The sequence below is a fragment of the Wyeomyia smithii genome, chromosome 2 (genome assembly GCF_029784165.1).
Source record: "Wyeomyia smithii strain HCP4-BCI-WySm-NY-G18 chromosome 2, ASM2978416v1, whole genome shotgun sequence".
NCBI classification, from domain to species: domain Eukaryota; kingdom Metazoa; phylum Arthropoda; class Insecta; order Diptera; family Culicidae; genus Wyeomyia; species Wyeomyia smithii.
The window spans coordinates 65,756,839-65,781,028 of NC_073695.1; the positions used below are offsets into that span (position 1 = coordinate 65,756,839).

The 24,190-nt window shown below is 39.6% G+C and overlaps 1 protein-coding gene across 1 annotated transcript in view; it reads left to right on the forward strand.

Annotated features, from left to right (window-relative positions):
* Window positions 1-24,190, forward strand: part of LOC129723399 (uncharacterized) — a 300,768-nt gene that overhangs the window by 67,337 nt on the left and 209,241 nt on the right. Inside the window, exon 3 of the mRNA XM_055677597.1 lies at window positions 14,791-14,831. The gene's annotated coding sequence lies outside the window, so the exon portion shown is untranslated. The remainder of the gene's footprint in view (window positions 1-14,790; window positions 14,832-24,190) is intronic.

Sequence of the window (24,190 nt, forward strand, 5' to 3'; positions counted from 1 at the left end):
AGAATAATCAATCGTGACGGGAATTAACCATTTCAAACAAACTGAAATTAAAAAGAAATTAATTCAGCAAACGTGCAAAATATAAATTAGCTAAACTCTTCGAGCTGCAGTTAACGACGCATCTAACCTGAGCAATGACGTGTGCGCATTCGTGAAGCGGTAAAGCTTCCGACGTCTCCTTTTGCGGAGCAGTCGTTCACCTCCCGCTGGTTAACATTACGACTAAACCGTCACGAAAACATTAATACAGGAGCTGTCCGTCAACTTTCACTTTTTAGAGAAACAATAAAATTAAACCAGTAATAGGTGCACCGTTTGACTTTTTGATTTCAATTTCTTCGAGGGTTACCTTTTCACGGGTGTGGACACCAGCTGCTACCAGCGCAAAAAAAAGCCTCCGTTTGCTGATCCAGGTCACGCGATACTCGTTAATTCATACATAATTAATCACAAACTTACGCGTGGGAGCGCGCACGCTTTAGCAGTAAAAGTACATCATGATCAGTTGGTAGTAAACTGACGAAAACGACCGTCAGCTGCAAAAAAACGAAAAGTCTTCGTAAGTCGTGTGACTTATTAGAAAGGTGCAACAAAGACGAGCCACAATTTAGTCTTGACGTGTGCGTAATCGAGTCGGTATGGTGAGAGTAAAAGTCGAATTAATTCTAACCGCTAATGCGCTGGCGTGGCTTATCTGAAGCTTGGAGTCTGTAGCTGCCTTTCCCATAAATCCCACGGCCGATACGTGCAGAAATTTCCACTCACCTGTTACCGATCGGTTTTATCCGTGATCTCAGACGATTAACACGCTTGTGAACAGGTGAGGAAAAAAAGAAGCGTGCTAATCGAAACCCTCGAAAACCGTCGTCCGCTCGGTAGACCCAAGTACTGCCGTCGACCGATCAGCAAACAGCGAAATTACACAAATCGATTTCCGATACTTTGTAATGCTTGACGTAGCTGCGACAGGTGGGAGCATCCGAAGTAAAAGCAAAACCTCCCGTTCGATCGCCAGCGATCGGCGGTGTCGGGTTAACCACGACCGACCGCACTTAAGTAATAGAGAAGTCAACGCCTGTTCGATACGCAGATGGTTTTCTGCTTGCCCGAGCCTCAATCACCCACGACGAAACGATTTGGGTTTGTTTTTGCTTTGTTTTGTGTTGTTTTGTTTTATAACGTGGAACCCCCCGGGTTTGTGTATTGCCATTGCACGGTAAGCTTACCGTTGTGGCTCGAATCGAGAGCCGATTACTTTTGGTTTTTGTTTGCCTTTGCTGATTGATCTGGCGATTTATTGAATTATAATTCCTTCTATTTCGAAATTTAAACAACTGATTATTGTCTTTTTTGTAAACTTTTGTTTCGTTTTTGGAGAAATATGTTGAAGTAAGGCAATAGCTTGATTTTTTGTACACGATTGTTGTTTGCATCTTTGGAAAATCCTAATATTCTAAACAAATTCATAACTTTGAGCGTCTGGTCAACATCTGTTAAGGTGTTCGTTTAGTATTAATATAATAAAATCTACAAGATTCCGAAACGGATTCTCTAAACAAGTAGTTTTGTTTGCATTTTTGCATTGAAATTTACTCTATTTTAAACATTTTTTTTAGTGAAACAAAATGACAGTGTTGTCACTTTATACAGTTTTCCACTTGCTTGATGACTGTGCTAAAGAACTCGTCTTAAATAAATAACACCATTAAATGTAGAAATAAAGTGCAACAATGCAAGCTAAGTTGTAACATCGGTTTGTAACTTTGTAACCATTCACCCCCTGGTCCGCACGCAGCGCACTAAATGACGTCTAGCAGTAAACGAATAAAAAACCCCAATAAACCAATATAATCGGACACCGGAAAGCAAACCGACACCACTCAAGCTCACCTAAAGTGTTTTACCACATAAAACTCAACCTGATATCGTTCTGTAACGTAATTTATTATAACGGAACATATTCCAGCGCTACGATGTGTATAGTTTTTCTTCCTGTTCTGTGCCTGCCTCGGCACTATGCCTATGACCATTACTCACCTGTGTGGAAGCTATCCTACGCTAGGTCGGAAGGTAGGCATCATCGCAGTCGAGGCAAAAAATAAACTGTACTTGCACCAGTACTCCAGCAGCGGTCAAACATACGAGCCGGGGTCCGAAAAGCATCTTCTTCGACGCAGCGTTTAGTGGTCATCCTCAATCGCACATTCCCCCGGTTGTCGCTGTGCCTTCGCCAGTGTTTTTCGTTTCATAAATTGTGGCTCATTGCATATCTGCATGCCTCCTCTCCGGAAAGGAGGATGATGATACCTGTCCGATCGGTGTGCGACTCGGCTGCGAAAAGCTATTTAAGGCATTCCAATCGGATTTGGCAGATCCGCACGTTTGTCGAGCGAGACTAGTTCTCGAAAGGCGACACGACCCGGCGAAAGGAGATCGCGATCGCGAAAGATGCTGTCCGAGATTGAATTAAGGTGAAGCGTGCTTTCAACGGTGGATGGGCGCGCGTCGTTCTACCGACTGCCGTTTTTTTTTTTTCAGTTGGGACCGACACCGGCAAGCAGGCACATCCAGACGGGAGGCGGTGCATATCTGTCATTTCGGACGCACCTTTAGCCTGTTTCGCCTTTCCCGGTGCGTTGTCGCGCGGGGGAGCTTTTCTTACTGCGTACGCGTTCCAAAGCCTACTGGCTGATATGTGGACCCGCATGGATCATAAATTGTTAGGATTTCTAATTAAACGGTATTCTGTGGGAAGATCCGCTTTGTCTCCGGCTATAGCGAATTTGTTGTTGTGCGCAAATAAAGTATTAGTAACGTGTATTAGATAATGGGTTAAGGCAGTCCGTATATAGCCCTCGGTCGATTTAGTACCGTTTTGGGTCGTGTTTTGAACAACCTCATTCTTCGAATACTTCAATACAAACGAGTTTAAAAGATAGTTTTATCTTATAGAGTGTAGTGACAAAATTATATTTTAAAGTTCCCGAACTTTGTTGTTGTCATTTCTACTTTTAGAACACAATGATTTATCAAAAATGTTTGTTCAATATACCAATTTTTTTTTTAAGGTTCATTGATGCTGAACTAATTAAATAGTCAAATATACTCGGAGTTACTTGGGATAAAAGGTTTCAAAATTTAGAATCATTTCATACATTTCAAAAATCTTTTAGCTATTTTGTATTTCGAAACTTCAACAATTTTCCGCCTCTGGAGGTTATTTGGTTGCATCAGGCTGTTTTGTAGATACCAGAAGTCGCCATATTGAATTTAAAATGGCATCTGAGGTCGATTTACGGCGACTGGCATAACCCCGATTCCCGAAATACGGAATAATATTGGATGGTATTTGACCATTTAAGTCTGTTTTCCAGAAAGCAGCCAACTTGAATGTCAAAATAGTGTTTAAAGTTGACTTTGGACCACTGGTTATCATCCTTAATTCTAAATTACTTATACTGGGCGGTATTGAACCATTTTAAGCTGTCATGCCAATATCTCCAATTGCAATTCCCTGGCGAGGAATTCTACTCCTCTGATCAGTTTCACTATAGAAAGGACTTATTTTGTTAAGCAGTCTTATCGAAGCCTCGTTCCTCTTGCCAAAAACGCGCTGAATTCCCTGAAGAGAACTGTTATACGTTACTTAGACCAGTTTTATTAAAAGAGCAATTCATTTTTGTTAAGAGAAAAGACAACATGGGTGAGATCAGCTTGAAGGAAGGATATGTGGTGTAGATCCTGAAAATAAACGTTGGAATTCAAAATCGGTTCTGAGGTTAATTTTAGAGCTCTATTCACTATCCCGATCCCGAAAATATCTATATTAAATGGTATTTTACCGCCTAAGGCTGTATTCCGGATTGCAGCGGCCTCCATCTTGGATTTAAAAATGGCGTTTGCACTTGATGTTGATAAATCGAAATTTTGGAGTTCACAAACAGATTCTGGACTCTGCGCACCATCCCGAGTATACTATACCGAGCCTCTTACCATCTTACCAACATCGCCAAATTACAATTTCCTGGAAAGAGACTTCACTTAACGTTCTGGCCAAGTAAGAGGGACTTATAACGTCAAGAGGAAGGTGTCTTATCGAAACCTCAAGCCTACATCGCCAATTACAATTCCCTGGAGAGGATTAACACTCCTCTGATCAGCTTTACTATAAAAAGGAATTGTTTCGACAAGCGGTCTTATCGAAACCTCGTTCCCCTTGCCAATATCGCGCTATAATTACAAAACCCTGAAGAGAACTTCTTTACGTTACTCAGACCAGTTTTATCATAAGAGTAATTTATTTTTGTTAGGAGGAAAGTCACCATGGGTACTGTAGAAGTCAGCTTGGAGGAAGAGTGTGAGGTGTAGAACATGGGAATAAACCTATGTTAAAGACCTTTGACAACCAAATGGCCTGATTTTACTAAGATTCGAACCCACGACGAGCGGGTTCGTCGAAGCTAACTCTGTAATCTTGCGGCTACGGAGCTCCTCTATTGTGTCACTATGCTAAAATTTCATCTTTGATGCCGATTGGACCAACCCACACGGTTTCCAAAGCTGCGAAAACGTGATCGAATTTATTTTGACCCGATAAAATAGATTTTAGAGCCGTAGTGACTTCAGCAAAGATTTTCCCCTGATTATTCCCCATGTTGTAAAACTTGCAGTTTCGTGATTGATCTACCTAAAAGTGAGAAACGAATTTCACTTTCTCATTTTGAAATATAAAAATCCCCTTTGTTCGGCAAAGTTGTAGCAAATTTTATATGAAACAACTTTGTTGAAGACATAATACTCATATCTACCTGTTCAAAGTAGTACTTTTAACCGGATATACTCGTGATCCGGTTATCCGAAGCTTGGATCACGAATAGAATACTCGGATATCCGGATACGGATAATCGAATAGTCGGATATTCGGGTATCCGGATATTTACTATCCGGATATCCGCCATTTTTTCTGTCTTTTGAAGCTCGGTCAAATAAAACGTAACTCGAAAAATTGCTTTTTCACAATCCCCCACCCCCTTGTAAGTATATATTTACATAATTCTCTTTAAACTATGTTCGGATACAAAACCCGGATATTCGACTACCCGAAAATCCCGATATCCTGTCGGATGATTTCCGAATATCCGGTTGATCCGGGTTTTGAATATATATGGCGGATATCCGATTTCGGTTATCCGGATATTCTAACCCAAATGGGCCCAGCACTGATTATGCACTGATTTAGCACTGAGCACTGATATTGAAAAGGGCTTTTGTGGAGTTTTCTATAGATTGCCTCTGAAAATTAATTCTTCTAGTTCAACTTTTTATAGTGAATTTCTATCATTTTTTATGTTCTGCAATGTTGTTTGCCATAATGAAACAAACTATTTCACCAAAGAAAGTTTATTTTTGTTCGCCTGTTTCTTTGGTTATTGACGTTTTTATTAAAATTATTTACAAAATCTGCAAATATCTGCAGACCGAACCATATCTATTTAAATATAAATCAATCATCATTAAGTTCAGATAAAGGCATTCGTCTTGAAGAATAATGAAAAATTGTAGAATATCACTATAAAAAGTTAAATTAGAAAAAAAACTTTTAGGGAAAATCTATAAAAAAACTCCACAAAAGTTCATTTAAACAGGTAAAATAGATTGATGTCTTTGTTGTTTCTTATAAAATGTGCTGCAACTTTGCCGAACAAAGTGGAGTTTTGTATTCCAAAAACAATATTTATTGTGGAACAATTAAGTAGATATTTTTCTTTTTGTAGGGCGAAGAAATATACTAGCTTTTTCGGGTGGTTCTTATATTATATTAGCTGAAATGTGGATGCCGTATGATAAAAATTTCCATTCATTAGTTGCTTATGTTATGCAAGCAAGCCTGCTGTCTACTCTCAACAATCTCTGGGCAACATATCCTTGTCAGATGGCAACCTAAGGTTCTAATTATAATTCTACACGGTTTTGAGGGTAGGACGTGTCAGCTAGTTTTGCGATCAAGAATCTGCAATCCATAAACTCTTCAATCGATATTAATTCAACACATAACAGTTCATAACAGCCGCTCATGACAGTCGTCTATCGACAAACCAAAAGATGTTACCGCTTTGCACAGCTTCGTAACAGCTAACTTGGATGGATATAGAGTATAGTCGCCAGCAGTAGGGGAATTGTGGGTAAAATGAACAGGGGTGGTAAAATGGACACCCGTTTAAATCTCGACTATTACGTTGAAAAATAGTACAAACTTCTTTGGCACCTTATCTTAGAGGCACTAGAAGCTATTTGAGACAAAGTATGCGACATGAAACAGTCAAACAGTCAAAATAATAAACAAAAACAAAAAATACGTGTAGATTCGTGGTTGTGATGTTATTTTCGGCCTACGAATAAGAAAGCTTTTTCTAGTGTAAAACAGTATTTTATAACGATTTTTCTGCGAATATCTGTACTCAGACTACTAACCAGCAGAAATCATTAAAGGTTAGTAATAATTTAAATGATTTTCTTGATGTATTTAGGTATTTTCAATAATATGTGCGGGTAAAATGGACATGGTGATGATCAAAAAATTGTGTTAATTTCCATTGAAAAATCTAGATGCTTCGTGTTTATATCAGAAAAACGCAAAGGTAAACTCGGACCGATGAACAGATGGCCGCCGGTACGTTTACCGTTGAATGCGGAATGTCCATAAAAAAAGCTTCCGCTATTTCTCAGTTTCTTGCGGATAAGGTCATATATTGTCATTAAATCTACGAAAAACGGTGAAAATTGAACTGTTGGTGAATGCATAAGTGTATAACGTGCTATGGAACAACATTTCACTATCTGTAAAGTGACAATTGATCCCAAGGTGTTCATATTACCACCTCCCTATGTTCATTTTACCCACACGTGTCCATTTTACTTCCAAAAAAACTGCTTTCGAAAATGCTCATGAAAACTACGAAAAATACTATATTTGAGTACTTCTTCTTATTTTTTGTATCAATCATTAGTGGCTTAGTTAATGTGCGCTATCGACTCATAGTTGTAGTGTTAAACTGTGGAGGAAATTGGGAAATGGCTTAGGATGTCCATTTTATCAACCCTTCCCCTAAATACCCCTTCATAACGACAGTAGGGAAAAGGCTGTACTTTTCTGAAGACTGTTTGGACTGTTAATAGTTTCATAATGTAAGCACTCACTTCTTTTTTATTAACATCTATTTCATAAAAGTGAATCCATTCTTGGAAGATAAAAATCATCAATAAAAAACTTTGTTCCGATTATAACCTAAAAATTTCAAACTGGGTCAAAACTTATATATGTACTAGCTGACCCGGCATACTTCATTTTGTTTTATTTAAATAATTTCAAACACTTTTGAATGATTCCACATGATTGATGATTGATTGAATGGTTGAATAATCGCAAATTTGAATATATTTTCTGTGGTTCGATTATTCGGAATGATTTTTTTTATGTTCCATTTTTTTTTGTTAGGGAATTAGAATTACGTTGTCCATTGATGTGAACTTTTGTAATAGCATAGCATAGCATAGCATAGCAAAAGGGATTGCGTGCATCATAGGTGGCTATACAATGATCAGCTTAGGATAAATATAATTATAATGGTAATAACTTCACAAACACATCATCTGTTGTCACAGGAGAGAATCTTGAGATGATGTGAGTTGAAAACTAAGCCTTCCATTGGATACCTGGCTACGTCCTTACAATCGCCGGGGAAAGGAAGTAGGAATGTTAGTTCAACGGCTACTTAAGAAGGTGCAGGGAACCCATACTACCTTCATAGACGTTACAGGAATCAGGGTGTTGTGTTAGTGGAAGAGGTAATACGCTAAGGATCTCTATTTTGACAAGATAGAGTGATGTGAACATGTTTAACAATATTTTGATATATGGAAACTTAGGTAACTTACCTTCGTGATCACCTTCGTCTGCTTTCACACATCCTTTCATACTCTCCACTCACGCAATTAATGCATTCACTCGTCTCACACACACTTATTATTACTCACTGCGACGGTGTTTGTGAGCGCGACGGGTATTCTTGTATTGGTGTCGTCGGACTCACTTCAGTGAAATTTCTCTGCTGGCACAGGTCCAGTAGGGCGCCTCTCGTGCCCCTCTGTACGACACCACCTCCACTGCTGAGCAGTTTACCGCACGGCCGTGTCTGCCGTACACAGCAATTGGGATGTTAGAACATAAAAGCGGAGCTCCATGAAGCCATTTACGGAACCTCACATTCGCCATCCATCCTCCATTTCCCAGACAGCAGCAATCCAACAACGCACCGGGACCAAACTGATGTGAACTTTTGTAATAGATCCACATAAACGAGGCCTACCTGTACTGGGTGGAATCCAATTGTTTTCAGCTGTTTTCCAAAAACAGTAAGTTGTCATCTTGGCATTTAAAATGGCATGTGGAGTCAATTTCTGATGTCTTTGGTTGTTTTCCAGAAGCCTAAAATTTTTGGCTTCTGTGCATCATCACGATCAAGGAAATACCCATATTAGGTGGTATTTGGTCACTTTCGGCTGTTTTCCAGAAGCCGGAAGTTGTCATCTTGGATTCCTGGCCTCTTGGTGTCATTCTGATTCCAGTTATACATTAGGGTGGGACAAAAAATAAATTCTAGTTCCCATGCACTTTTCGTGTTCCTTATGGGCCCTATAACAACCGTGTAACTTCTCAGATCGATCGGTGGAACTATATGTTTGCGCCCGATTTTTGAAATTTCCATACGATTTTATATGAGAAAATCCACTTTTCCAAAACTCATTCTCTAGAGATGTCCAGTTGGCTCCTAAAAATATATCGATACATGATATTTATAGGAAATTTTCCTGGAAAAAACTTTTCTGAAGACCTTAAAGCGCTACGATGCTTGTAGAAAAAGTTATTCACCTCAAACTGATTGAATATCTGACGAACGGTTCACTATTGAAATTAACTAGCAATACTGCTGCAGCATGAAAATCGGTCGCAAAAATATAGTTCCACCGATCGATCTGAGAAGTTACACGGTTGTTATAAGACCCATAAGGAACACGAAAAGTGCATGGGAGCGGAAAAATAACTACATCGCTTTTTTCCCATATAACCGTGTCCCAGTCTAATAAACATGCCTTATATTGGTCATTTTCGGTTGTTTTCCAGACACCGAAGGCGCCACATTGGAATTTAAAATGATGTCTTAGGTCGACTTTTGGCTTATCGAATTACGATTCCGATTCCTATTTTTGGCTGTTCTCCAGAAACCTGAAGTTTCCATCTTGGATTAAAAATGGAGTCTGGAGTCGATTTTTGGATTCTGTACACCGTCCCACCGTTCATTTAGGCGGTTTTTCGGAAACATTGGTTGAAATATCTGTTTCATTTTTATGCTAGCCTTCTAGAGTTGCAAGAATCTCAAACTATCGTGGAAAATTTTCCTCCACATACCATATTTGGTTCTGTCAGCAGATAAACCTATTTTAGTATTGTAGGGGAATTGGGGCAAAATCGACATTTTGCTGACATTTTACGTTGATCAGACACCTATCATTCGATTTCTGAGACTTTTTTACTCACAATAAGATATAATTTGATTACCACTTCAAGATATTTGCGAATTACCATTAATACTCAGAAATAATCGATATTATTTTGCTTTGTGAAATATACTAAAACTATGCCAAAACCGGTTTTGTAGAATCACCGTTTTGAGCTCAGTTTTTGTCCGATTTAAGATCTGTTTTTTTTTTCAAAAGATAGGTAAAAGGATGCTAATATGTGGACAAACTCTTAGAATTTTGATATTTGGCCTCCAAACAAAATGGCGTCGAAAAAACCACAAAAATTACCGGTTTCTCAAAAATTCTAAATGGCGCCATTGTTGCCCCTTAAGTTGAAATATGTTAAAACTCAGGGAAATTTATTTTCGCATCAAACTTCATCAAAAAATCATACATAGGGGCCAAGGCAAAAAAAAATGTTGCACTGTGAAACGGATATAATATTGATCGCATCTGCAAGCTGCCCCGACAGAGGGGATTCAAGGTATTTTTCTGATAACATAGTTGAAAGCCGTTTTCACACTGAAAATTCGACGACCCATTGAATACCAGCATCAAAAACGTTGGTGTGTTGTCAAATACGGCAACTTTTCATTGAAGAAAGTACCGGCTGCAACTGCTATCCGTTACCACAGCTGTTGCTGCTATACGTTGCCATTGCTATCCGCTGCACTGCTGCTGCTACTGCTAAGTGAGGACTGCTGTTGTCGCTGTCTAGAACTAATATGAGCAGTTTCAGCTGAAACAGGCTCTCATATAGGCCAAAAAGTGCATTCCAAATTAATAGGTCTATAATTCTGCGTTTCAACAAGAATTGACCATTTTCAATAGTGTAGTTGCTTGTCATATTGAAGCTCGACAATTTTCCAGGTTCGATTATGTGATAACCTTATCTTTAGGCAGATAACAAAGGTTGTTCCGGGTGTTGCATTTTACTGTCTAGAACTAATATGAGAAGTTTCGGCTGAAACAGGCTCTTAAATAGACCAAATAGCACATTTCAAATTACTATAAGATCTATAAGTCTATAAGATTTTCACTTTACATTCCTATGTAGCCGAGCGAACTTCCTGAGAGAGTAACTCGAGTTTTGTTCATAACACCTCTAACTGCTAAGTGTTTTTCATGTAAAGTTTTCTTCAAAATACGATGAAATTGTCTACCTTGGGATCAGAATATACTTATTTGCCGAAGAATGGAATTTTAATTTTCAAATGTGAAAAAAACATATCCGGCAACACTGCCGCTCAAAAATTAATTTTTTTCTTTCCTGCACTAATGTTCTTCAGAAGGAATTTTTTGTAATATCCATTCATATGAAATATCCGGAGATATAAAAAAATATTACTTTAAACCAGAGATAAATGCTGTGAGGTTTGCTTTTCTTAGGAACACGACGAAATTATCGAATTTGAAATCAAAATAGACTAATCTGCCGAAAAATGCAATTGAATTTTTCAAATGCAAAAAGAGCATACACTAAGGTCGCTTCTTACGCGGTTTTTTTACGCGGTTTTTTTACGCGGCTTTTTTTACGCGGATTCCGGAATTTACGTGTTTTTTTTACGCGGATTCCGGAATCCACGCGGTTTTTTTACGCGGATTCCGGAATTTACGTGGTTTTTTTTACGCGGCACGTATACCCCGCGACTCTCTCTTCTCAACTTAGTTACATATTCTGTCAAACAAATACCGAATTTCAAACATCAAAACTGCCTAATAACTTAACTTTCTGTCTCTTTTGCAGTTTTACGAAAACAGTACGAAATAGCGAAATGAGCTGTGGTCTAAGGAAACGAAGGTCTACTTGATAGCTTCTGATTAAAAAAGTTGGGTAAATCGTGTTGTTTTCTAGGCCTACCCAAACGACCTGGGGCTTTTATTACCAGGTTCACCCTCCAAAAGCCGGATTTGAATTGTCTGGAATTTCACAGACAAGTTCAGTTAGTCTCTGGGTTTTTTTTGCAGGCTTGAACGGATCTTTGTTAGAAACACGTTCGATATGAGCATCATTCTTGGCTGTCGTTTTTCGGGGACGCTCATTCGTGTTTTTTCGATCATGAAGTGCATTGAAAATATTTATTTCCCGATCGTCGCTGGAATTCTACAATCTCCATCATCCATTTCACGGATGACAATCCGTTGCGATTCCGTGCAGTGGCAAAAGCGTCTTGTATTTGGATGTGTTGACCAAAATTCACGGATTAAAATCTTATTGGTTTATTCTTATCACGGAACATACTTATCTGTATTGAACAAAACATCTACGGGAAACAGTTTCCTTCAAAACCCAGGTAAAATAAACAATTTATCCTATAAATGTATCGCAACTCGCAATCATTTGTTCATTTCTGTTGCCTCTAACTTGGTGTGACATGTTGTCATATTAGTGCTGGTGCTCGCCGCTGAGTGTCGCGTATGCTTTATTTGAGTTGGTGGTTTAGGATCATTTGAACATTTTGCATTGAAGTACTTACATTATTTCGCCCGACATTTTACTTAATTTTTGTTTTGTTTTTACCTTCAACGTACCAAGGAAGCCTTCATAAGTTGTAACCTATCAAGATTAGAACGAACCTCTAAGCTATCAGCGCACCAGCATTTGAGCTCATTCATTACAGTTTCGCAGAATTATGTAATAAATAATATGCCTAACAAATCATCATCTCGCAGAGAGGAAGAAACACAAATTTATCAGCAGCTGACAAAACACCAACACCGGCGTGATCAGGCAATGAAGAAAAAAATCCGTATTCCCTTTCCTCGCCGGCAGCGGTCCGTTCCGTTACAATATAAAAAAAAAAACAAATCCACAGCATTTCTTCTTCGTTACTCCCTGCAGGCTTCACAGACAGACCGCGCATGCATCACCGCTGCAAGGACATGCAGCGATAATCATTTACTCATGATCAAGGTCAAGCTCACTGGGGTATTCCGGTGGCCAGCGCGCGTCAGGCACTGCTGTTCGCAATCAAATTCCCTTCGGCACATTCGAATCGGCATTGAAATAATTCAAATAGTTCATTAGAGCCGACACTCTGGCCGCATCTGTAAAAATCTGTACTGGATTAAACATACCGGTGCCGTTATCCGGTTCGGTTTTCATCTGCCTCAGTATTGGGGACGGTTCCCCGGCTACGGTGTCGATTATCGTCAGTAACTAATGAACATTTACCACATTACGCAAGCGCAGATGCTGGTTTGTAACATTTAACCGACTTTTTTGCGGGCTTTTGATTCTGGCGCTTACAGAGTTGATGTTCCTCTCCTGGTACACCGATAATTATTATTACAAATTTTAGCCATTAATAAAAGCCGCAATTACAAATGCTGGCAAACGAGCGCGCGGAAAAACGTTACAAAACAGGTTCCTGTAGGATGCAATCGCATCACGGGGTTTCTCGCCAAAGCGGATTAACATCTATGTCTATGCTCTGCCGGTGAGTACGTGGCCTGGCCATACCTACATGCATACAGGAATGCTGCGTTTCCTGATGGAAAGAAAAACGGAACCTGTGTACTGCCACGGCAACAGCGACCAGTTTTCCAACTTATCAGCATGTTCCAGTTAATGGTAGTAAATTCTTATTCTTGGTCGTAATATAAATCAAACCTTTAAGTGAACGATCGACCGGCCCGAGACCCAGATACGGAGGATCCCCGTTGGTCATGTGCTGGTAAATGCACCCTTCCCTGTACAAACAACCAACGCATTTTTGTTTTCGCTGTTGTCTATCTCGGACGCATCTCACTTTAATGCTAACAGGTCATTTATGCTTAGATAGTGTGAAATGAAGGTTAATCAGTTTGAAAGCATTCTCCCCGGAGGCGGCGCTTGTCTCAAAGGTCAACCATTTTTCCAATCGCTGCGAATAATTGTTCTAGCCGTATAAAGTTTTCACATCTTTAAGACCACACGCCGCCAAAGCATCTTAGCCCTGGACCGGTAAATTTACAAAGCAACGCTGCTTGATTGCACGTTAACTTTGCGACCCCTGGAAGGCGGATTCTCAACTGTTGCTGGCGGTTGCAACATCGTACGAGTACCTTTCCGATATTGCAGTAACCGAACCGGACTGGGGAAACTTATTCGATTGATAAACACACTTTGACACCCACCTTTTTGTTCAATGGAACGACCCCTTGCCGGCTTGAGCCGGCGATCGGATCATCGATAACGACGGCCCGTTATTAGTACGGTTGTCGTTGCCTCCCTCTGGGAACAGCTCATATATTGAAACTCAATTGGGAAAGGGTCGATTTTTCATTGGGCTTGGAGGTTTTATTGCTAATCACATTTTTAAAGCAAGAAAATATGGTACGGCAATTTTGCAATTTTGACATTTCGACGTAATTCTTATGAGCATGTGATCTTGGAAAACTCTGGAAAATTCACACCTTCTTCCGTATCGGGTTGTTTTTCCGCTTTGTCTTTAACATAACATTCAAATCAGATTAACAAACTGCTCTTGAATATAGGCTAACCTATCGCACACGCGTTGCGCTGCAGAAAATTGAAGCTTCCCAGAGAGCAATAAATAATAATCCATTTCCTATGTTCATCAATTACAATTGCCCCATTTATGAGCAGAGGGCTGATTACTATTTTATATTATATTACTCCATCCTATGTACTAGAGATGGTCGGGTTTGATGTTTTTCAAACCCGTACCCGACCCGAACCCGAAATTTTTTTTTCGGTCAAAACCCGAGCCCGACTCGAACCCGAACTATTTTATTCGTTCAAACCCGGACCCGACCCGAACCCGAAAATTTTATTTCATTGAATCCCGAGCCCGACCCGAACCCGAAATTGTGAAACCCGAACCCGACCCGAACCCGAGATTTCATAGATTTTATAGTCGGGTTTCGGGTTTGCATACCCAAACCCGACCTGAACCCGTCATTTTCAAACCCGAACCCGACCCGAACCCGAAAATATTTTTTTCACAAAACCCGAACCCGACCCGTACCCGACACTTTCAAAAATTTTCAAACCCGAACCCGACCCGAACCCGTCGGGTACGGGTCGGGTTCGGGTTTCGGGTTTGAAAACCCGAAACCCGACCATCTCTACTATGTACGCACATTTATATGTAGGCTGTAAGTTACATTGTAAGCCAGACAACTCGTCTCGGCACTTGAGTGAATCTTCTCGAACACACAATACCTAAATGCAGAGGCTAATTGATTTCCTATATTTCGTTACAGCTTTTCATCGACGACGCAGAGGCAGAAGCAGCAAACATGGGGTGAGGATCATTTTCAGTTCTTTTACAATCGCATCATATCAATGAACACGTTAGATTGATCGTAAATTACGCTTGTCGAAAGTTTGAACCCTCCGGCGGAAACTGTTGATGAGGCAATTAGTGAACAAATAAAACACAATCTTTGCAGTATAAAATTTTTGCGCAGAGGTAATCACGATAATTTTCCTCAGCCAACGATAGACAGAAGACATCAATATCAATCTCGCCGAAGAAGCTAGAAGAAAAACTGCGAAACAATAAATCAATTTTATTTCAAGTTTTTAGTATCCTCCAGCAGCAAAAAGTACTGTCTCCACTTGACCAGTGAACTTTTACGGATCTAGGAGTGTTATGCGCTTCACCAGTGAAGCTTGCAATCGCTGTCGCTAGTGGAAGGTTGCGTGGATCTAAACGGGAAAGCCATACAGATTAAGCGGTTTAATAAGTGTAAAATATTAATTGATTCGAGCTGTCGTTTCCCCTTTATTTTCTACTAACTAAAAACGCTAACTTAACGGTTGGCGATCAGTGGATTTGCTTTTTATAACGGCGTACTCCAGCTTTATTTAAGAAGGGGGTAATCCCTTGTTAGGTGTATAACCTTCAACAAAAAGGTCTGTTGTTTCAGCGGGTTAGAGCTAGTATGAATCTCGATTAGCTGCGCGGAATGTGAGGCCTGCCTTAATCAATATCAGCTTAGTCATGCAACAAAGTAACAGCTTTGTAGTAATCTGGGAGTTGATACTGTTTTATCAATCACCACAAAACAGAACAGAATGATTCACTGTTGGAACTTTTTTTGGAGGAGATCAAACAAGAGGACCCATATAAACATTATTTGTGTTGTAAAACAGTAAAATGTAAGAAGCATGATTCATTACCTCAAGCCGTCCAATACCATTAATTACAAAGATATCAACTATTGGAAGCTGTTGTCTATGAACGAATTGTTAAAATTTTTTGCCCTTTTAACATTTGTCTTTAGGATCCTGTCGTAGAAAATTGATTTCTTGAATCGGAACAAAAAATATGCTGAGAAGAAATTATTTTTTTCAATTTCAACCGGAAATGTTAGAAGTTATAAAAAGAGCTCGATATAACGTACATGTGTCAATGGAGCGCAAATCCTTCCGGTACTAGTATATAAAGGTTTCATAGTATCACAGTTTGGCATTAGTGACAGCCTAATCAAGCTGTAGAATGCTGTTGGGGCCCCGCGCAAGTGTGTACGGTGTTTTCAAGAGAGTACAATTTTTTTTAACTTCCTGATTGGAGACCGTCATACACCAGCACATTTTATCGACATCACAGGCGTTACATTTTATAGACATCCTACAAATACTGATAGGTGATTTTTGAAGGAAATAAGCCCAGAAATTTTTAAAAAAATTTTTTTTTGACTGAAAGTGTTGCCAGACAAATTATTTTTGTGATTCTAAACTAAATTTGCATTTTTCGGCAAATGTACCCACTTTTATTTTAAATTTGAGCGTGTTCCTCGGAAAATTTTACGTGAGAAACATTCATCACCCCGACGTAATACAGGCAAACTTCGATATAAGGTATATTTCGATTTTCAAGTTGTACTTTATATCGAATTGTACCTTATATCGAATCATGAAACATTTTCAACAATAGGGCTTCAAATACTTCATTTTGTTGTCATTTGTCTACGTATAGTTTATTTTGGAAAAAGAATCCAACTATAAGTGTGAACCAACTTGTTTCAAGTACAATTTGAAACACATAATATTTTTGGCTTTCTAGGAGACCTTCAGCCGCGTGTGATAGTTTGTTTCCAAAACGTATGTCATTCGGAAAAAAACGAAAAGATTCGAGCCGTTACGTTATTATTTCTAATTTTTTTTTCAACATTTATTTACATTTATACAGACTTTTTATTAAAACTGTTTCTTTTTTTTCCTTCTCGTTGTTATATATTTTTTAGACCGCTTTATAAAAACCAAGAATATCTGCTTACGGGTTGACAACTTTTTCAATAATTTCCTCGTCCTTCAGGATTTCGGAACCTGCATTTTCTTCATTGCATTTAAATATGACCGTTTGAACTAACTTTTTTTTACACATAAGGGTGGCCTAAAGTTGCACTTTGCACACTGGTTTAAAACGTGAAAAACGTGATCGTCAACCTTTTGACCGTGAAAATGCTTTTGAAATGCTATGGTGTATTCGACAAAGTTTTGACGAAGAACTACGTTTTACTTTGGCATACCCCACAGGGATACAAACTGAAAAACTGGGACGAAATTTTTCCCTTTTCAAATGCTTATAGGTCGGTTGGTTTTCAACCGATTTTCTTCATTCTTGCAGCAATCGATTGGAAAATTATACACGCATCTGCCCAAATGCAGAAAAATGTTTTTTGAATCTAAGAACTATTGCACTATTGAAAATTGTCAAGCCTTGTTGAAATAAAAATAACGTCCTCTGATTGGTCGCTTGCTTGCTGTGTGTGTATGATATCGTATGATGTGTGTATGATATGGTGTGATGTGTGTATGATATGGTATGATGTGTGTATGTGTGTATGATATGGTATGATGTGTGTATGTGTGTATGACATAATATAATGTGTGTGTGTGTCTGTATGATATGGTATGATGTGTGTGTGTCTATGATATGGTATGATTTGTGTGTGTGTGCTGTGTATGGTTTTCAACTCGGCACGTTCTGCTACTTGCTGAATCCGGTTCACGGAATTCACAACCTTTCATTAGTAGACATTATAACTCATTACCCAAGTAAAAATATTGGTTTTATCAAAGTTTTATAGCGCTCAGTACAGCCAAAAAACCGCTATAAAACTTTGATAAAACCAGTTGTGTTACTAGGGTAATGAAACACTCAATGCATTTGTTAATAGTGTACATAGTCCTACGTCATTTATGCGGTCGTGTCTTGGATACAACCTCCTACTTTTTTTGTTTATCTTAAGGGGAAACTTTTAATGCAAATAGATTTTTGATTAATCTGCCTAAAAGTGAAATAAAATTTTTTTTTTATTTACTTATCAAATCAAAGTGAAGTTTTTAGCAGAGTTGTAGGTAATCTTATGCAGAAAAACTTTGCTGAAGACGTTTTGTTTCTATCTCTTGAATATTGACCACATACAGGTTGTTTTATAGACACATTATTAAAACGTTTGAAAATTTCCCCCCCCCTCTTTCCCCCCTATGTAACGATAGGTAACGTTCGGCATGACTCCCTCCCTAAAATTACGTAACGCTGGTCAGCTTGACCCCCCTCCGATATTTTCAATTTCGAGCAAACATCACAGTTACGTAACTGTCTCTACTACCCCCCCTTCTCCCTGCGTAACAATAAGTAACGCGAATTCAACCACCCTACCCCCCCTTCTGCGTTACGTAATTTGTGTACGACGCCTAAGCATATTTCCAACTTTTTCATAAGTTTTATAATGTTTTTGATGAAAAAATGCACTTTTTTAAACCACGCTATATCATGTTTTTTTCAGCAACAATAAATTTTTCGGACGGGTTTTCAAACTTCCGCTGAGTGTGGAGTATTTTATGGATACTCCCCAAATGATCAATAGTAACCAGAGACGTTGACAAGATAATCAATATATTATTTATAGAAGTTTCTATACCAATTTCGGAGTTAATTGTAACATAATAAAAATATGTACCTTATATCGAGGTAAAATGTACCTTATATCGAGTGACGCTATATCGAAGGTACTTTATGTCGACGGTTCCTTATATCGAAGTTCGCCTGTATAGGCCAATCTCAAGTTATAACATTTTGAAGAAAATAGTTTCAAATTTCTTAATTGATTTTTCTTACAATTTATTGACGTGACGTTTAAAGAAAATAATCTTATGAATCCAGTAAAAAATTATTTTTGACCTGAAGTGTTTTCAGATAGATTAATTTTTTATTTAGAAACTAAAATGCAAGTTGGCAAATGCAGCAGATTTCATTCTAAATTTGATAGTTTCATCGTGTTCCTCGGAAAATGTAGCAAACACTTATCACCTCGAGGTGATATAAGCTAATTTTGAGTCATAACAGTTTCATGAAAATCGTTACTTAATTAATTTTTCTTACAATATATAGACGCAAAACGATCGAAAAATACTGGTAGATGACTATTGTTGGAAATAAACCAAGAAATGAAAATAAATATTATTTTCGACAGGAAGTGTTACCAGATAGGTTATTTTTGTTTTTGAAAATAAATTTGTATTTTCTGGCAAATTCAGCAAATTTTATTTTAAATTTGATAGTTTCATCACGTTCCTCAGAAATTTTTACGTGAGAAACACATCATCCCGAAGTAATATGATATAACATTTTTATAAAAATAGGTTTGGATTGAGAAACACGTTGAAACTATTAAAATTAAAATAAAATCAGCAACATTTTAGTTCTCAAATACAAATATTATCTGTCTGGCAACACTTTTAGTCAAAATAATATTTTTTCTGGATTCCTTATTTCATTTGCTTCAAAAGCCACCTACCAGTATTTTTCGGACGTCTTACTTCTATAAATTGTAAAAAAAGTTAAGAAATGTTGACCTATTTTCGTAAAAATGTTAGAACTCGAGATTGGCTCATATTACCTCAGGATTATAAGTGTTTCTTACCAGAAATTTTCCAAGGAACACCATGAAACTATCAAATTCATAATAAAAACAGGCTACATTCACCGAAAAATGTAAATTCAATTCTCAAATGCAGAAATAATCTATCTCGCAACACTTCTGATCAAAACTTTTATTTTTTTAGGATTCTCTGGTTTATTTTCTTTAAAAAACATCTATTAGTATTTTTCGAAAAGCTTACTTGGATGACTTGTAAGAAAAAAAGAAAAGAGCTTTTGAACAAAAATGCGTGACAAAAAGGAAGGTCCCACAGATCGAAAAGTATTCTAATTGACATCGAAATTGGGATTTTTTCAAAATGAACCTAGATGAATATTTCCCTACTCAGAGCCAAATACGTGATGGTCGTGTTCAAATGTTATGGACACTTCTTTTGGAATGATCCTGCTTCAATTTAGCTCAAAATTGCAGAGATGTCAGAATTCTGAACGCAATTCTTTTTCCTTTAGCTTACCCCAGCGTTTCGACTCCCTACAAAATTGCAGCCTCCAGCGAAGTTGTTCAAACGTGTTCAAACGGCAAATCTTCATATCATAGCCCAGACGAGATCCATTCGCATGTCATAAAACGCTGTATACACTCACTTGCAACATCACTAACCACAGTATTAAATCGCTCTCTGCGTACTGGGGTGTTCCCTACTTGCTTGAAAGACTCGTATGTGTTCCTGGTCTTTAAATAAGGCTATAAGCGAATCTAAGCTGTTTGAGTTGACAGTGCTACGCATGCTGGCTCAGAGATTACTTACTTTACTTTTAAGGCGACAGACCGATTATCGATCCAGTGCCGAATCCAGAATACGTCGCCATGTCCCTCGGTCTTGGGCTGCTATCCTCCAATCGCCCCTAACACCTATTTCGCGTGCATCCTCGTCGACAGCACACATCCAACGAGTGCGGGGTCTACCCCGAAGTCGACGACCTCTATCGGAATTCCTGCTAAATATAGCCTTCGCTTGACGCTCATCCGGCATTCTCGCTAAATGCCCAGCCCACTGAAGCCTGCCGTGTTTTATCCGCTTGACTATATCCGCCGATTTGTATGCCTGGTACACTTCATGGTTCATGCGTCTGCGCCAAACACCATTTTCAAGTTTGCCGCCAAGGATTGAACGCAAAATCCTACGCTCAAAAACATCAAGAGCTCGCCGATCAGCCTCTTTCAGCGTCCATGATTCATGGCCGTAAAGAGCCACCGGAAGAATCAGTGTTTTATAGAGTGCAATTTTAGTACTTGCATTTGGATTTGCAGACTGCTGGACCTTAGCTGGTTACGTAATCCGTAAAAGGCCCTGTTTGCGGCTGCTATCCGCTAACCTCGTTGTCACATGTCACTAATGTTCCCAGGTAAATAAATTCGTCGACTACATCAAATGTTTCCCCATCTAGCACCACCGCAGCACCAACCTCCGACGGACTACCACGCACTCTGCCAGCCACCATGTATTTCATTTTGGCAGAGTTTATGACAAGCCCAAATCTCGCAGCTTCCCTCCTGAGAGGTCCGAAGGCCTCTTCCATAGCTCTACGGTTGATACCAGTGATGTCGATATCGTCCGCAAAACCGAGAAGCATGTGCGACTTCGTAATGATGGTGCCGCTTCTCTGCACACCAGCCCTCCGTATAGCACCTTCCAATGCGATGTTGAACAATAAGTTCGACAGCCCGTCGCCCTGCTTCAAACCATATAACGTCACGAACGAGTCCGATATCTCACCGGCTATCCTTACGCTTGATGTAGAACAGACCACACTGCCTTGCAATTTCTCAGCTCTTTCACTGTTTTCTTCACCTCGTCCATGGATGGTGGATCCACAGCTTGACCATCATTCTCAATAGTCATCCTGCTCCTTTCGACTCCACTGTTTCCCTCACCGTTCAACAGCACACTGAAGTGTTCCTTCCAACGCCAGGCCACCTCTGTTTTATCGGTTATCAGGTTCCCCTCCCTATCGTTGCACATGACAGGGGCTGGCACGTTTCGATTCCTGATTCCGTTGACCTTCTTGTAGAAGCTCCTTGCATCGTGCCTGGAGAAGCAACCTTCCGCCTCCGCAAGAATACGCTCCCAATGCTGTCGTTTCTTCCGTCGGTGGAGTCTCTTTTCAGCGGCTCTTGCATCTCGATATCTACCCATGCTCTGACGAGTCACAGTCGTGGCCAACATGTGACCCCTGGCGCGGTTCTTCTCCTCCGTCACTCGCTGGCACTCAGCGTCAAACCACTCATTGGGCGCAGCTGCCACAGTTGTACCCAACACTTCTCGCGCTGTAGTGCTGATCGAACTGTGGATGTGCCTCCACTGTTCATTCAGGTTCCCTTCAACTCTTTCCTCAATCCGTTCATCAACCTTCTGCGAGTACTCTGCAGCCACTCCTTCAGTCGATAGCCGCTGGATGTTCAACTGCATCCTCCTCGTTGCCTTGGATTTCAGCACGTTGGACAGCCAGGCGCGGATTTTGGCTTCTACGAGATAGTGATCCGAGTCAATGTTCGGTCCTCTGAACGACCTCACGTCTGTAACGTCTGAAAAATGCCGTCCATCAATCAGAACGTGGTCAATTTGAGAGCAGAGCTCTCCATCCGTGTGCATCCAGGTGTGCTTACGTATGTTCCGGCGTGCAAAATAAGTGCTACAGATAGCCATCCCCCTAACTGCAGCGAAATTAACAAGCCTCAGGCCATTGTCGTTCGTAGTAGAGTGGAAACTTTCCCTACCAGTTACGGGGCGGAAGAAGTCTTCCTGCCCGACCTGTGCATTTGCATCTCCGATGACAATCTTTATATCGTGTCCTGGGCACTCATTGTATGTCTTTTCCAGGAGCTCATAGAACTCCTCCTTTTCAACATCAGGTTTCTCGTTGGTAGGTGCGTACACATTTATTTGGCTGTAGATGAAGAATTTGCATTTAATTCTCAACACCTATATACTGTCACTGATCGGCCTCCATCTAATGACACGCTTCATCTGTTTTCCAATTAGCACGAAACCTACTCCTCTTTCTGCTTTCACGCCACCGCTATAGTAGATGTGGTACTTAAATGCAACCTCCACATTCACCTTCCGCAGCTCTCTAGCCAGGATACTTGCGCGTGCCGGTTCAAGTAAAGTCCTTACATTCCAAGTACCGAGTTTCCAATAATCGTTGTCCTTTTTCGTTCGCCTAAGTCCATGCCGATTATTCCGTTCTGTATTTATATCTGGATTGTTCGTAGTATTTAATATTCGGTATGCTGCCTTACTAGGGCTGCGATACCTAGTCTCGCGATGGGGCTGCTGTCTTTGATATAGCTGGCGAGACACCGCGTTTCATAGTACAGCCGCCCGCTACTGGTCAGACGCTGTTGTACGCCGCCCCTAACATGGGGAAACAGCCGCATACGTTCCCCCTTCCCAGTCAGCATACGACCAAAGTTTCCACCGGGGTTGGTTACCCGATCTCCGCTAAGGTTACTCGTATCCTGGTCGGCACCACGTGGAAGTTGGGATAGGAGTTGCTGGACAGAGGTGAATGACCACAATAGGATCTCAAGTGACACGTGTCCAATCATTCGCCTGGCTCAGAGATATGTACAGTATATATCACTGGATCAGCACGGTTTTATGTCCAAACGTTCCTCAACGACTAATTTAACCTGCTTCACATCGTTTGTAACTCGTCAATTAGAAATCGATGCTATTTACACCGATTTATCTGCGGCGTTTGATAAAATTTATCGTCATATTGCCATAGCCAAGTTCGACAAACTTGGCATAAATGATAATTTGCTTGTCTGGCTCGAAACGTATCTAACTGGCAGAAATATGTCCGTCAAAACCGGTGACAACATTTCCTCACCTTTTCCGTTTGGTCCGGTGTTCCTCAGGGAAGTCATCCTGGACCCCAAATAGCACACAAAACATGTTAGAAAATAAGTTACAACGAAATTAGTTACATAAGTGTACTACAAGCGTAATGGAAAACTTGTGTTATTGTATTGTGTTTGAAGTTGTTTTTCATCAGTAATACTACCGCATTTCGAGAACAAGCCCGTTTCTCTGGTTTTGGAGATGTTTTCAACAACACGAGTTCAACAATAACAATATCATCACTATGTCTTTTAGTAAGACATTAAATAATCTAATATCAACACTACGTAACTGTAAAGCACTTATCCTTAGGGCAACGGTCGTAGCATTCAACAGCCAACGTAAAATTACTTGATCAAATTCATATTTTAAATATTTGAACGATTTCTATATTTATTCGAAGCGGTCCAACATGCGCCATCAGAAGATAAACAAAACGCTTGCAGTGTAACCAATATCACTACGATTTCTGTTATCGTATAACTAACAACGTTTTCTAGTGTTGTTAGATCTTATGTCCGGATATCGTCAAAACTATGGTTAAAGGTTGAATATAGGGTTTGCAATACTCCCGGGTATCGAATTCCCGGGAAACGGGAATAAATAATCGCATTTCCCGGGAATTCCCGGGAACCGGGAACAGACGAATTTTTTAGCAAAATGAGATTTTTAATGAAGTTGATCAGTAAAAGGCATATTTGTAGCATATTTTTGCAGAAGAGGAAAATTAAAGGGCTTCATGTCGTCAAACAATAGCTTCAGATCCGCTGACAATTTTCTGTTAAGCTCAAAAATTTTATTTCTTTCTGTAAAACTTTGCTCAAGTCTGCTGAATCACCGCTGATTTTTGATTTCTAG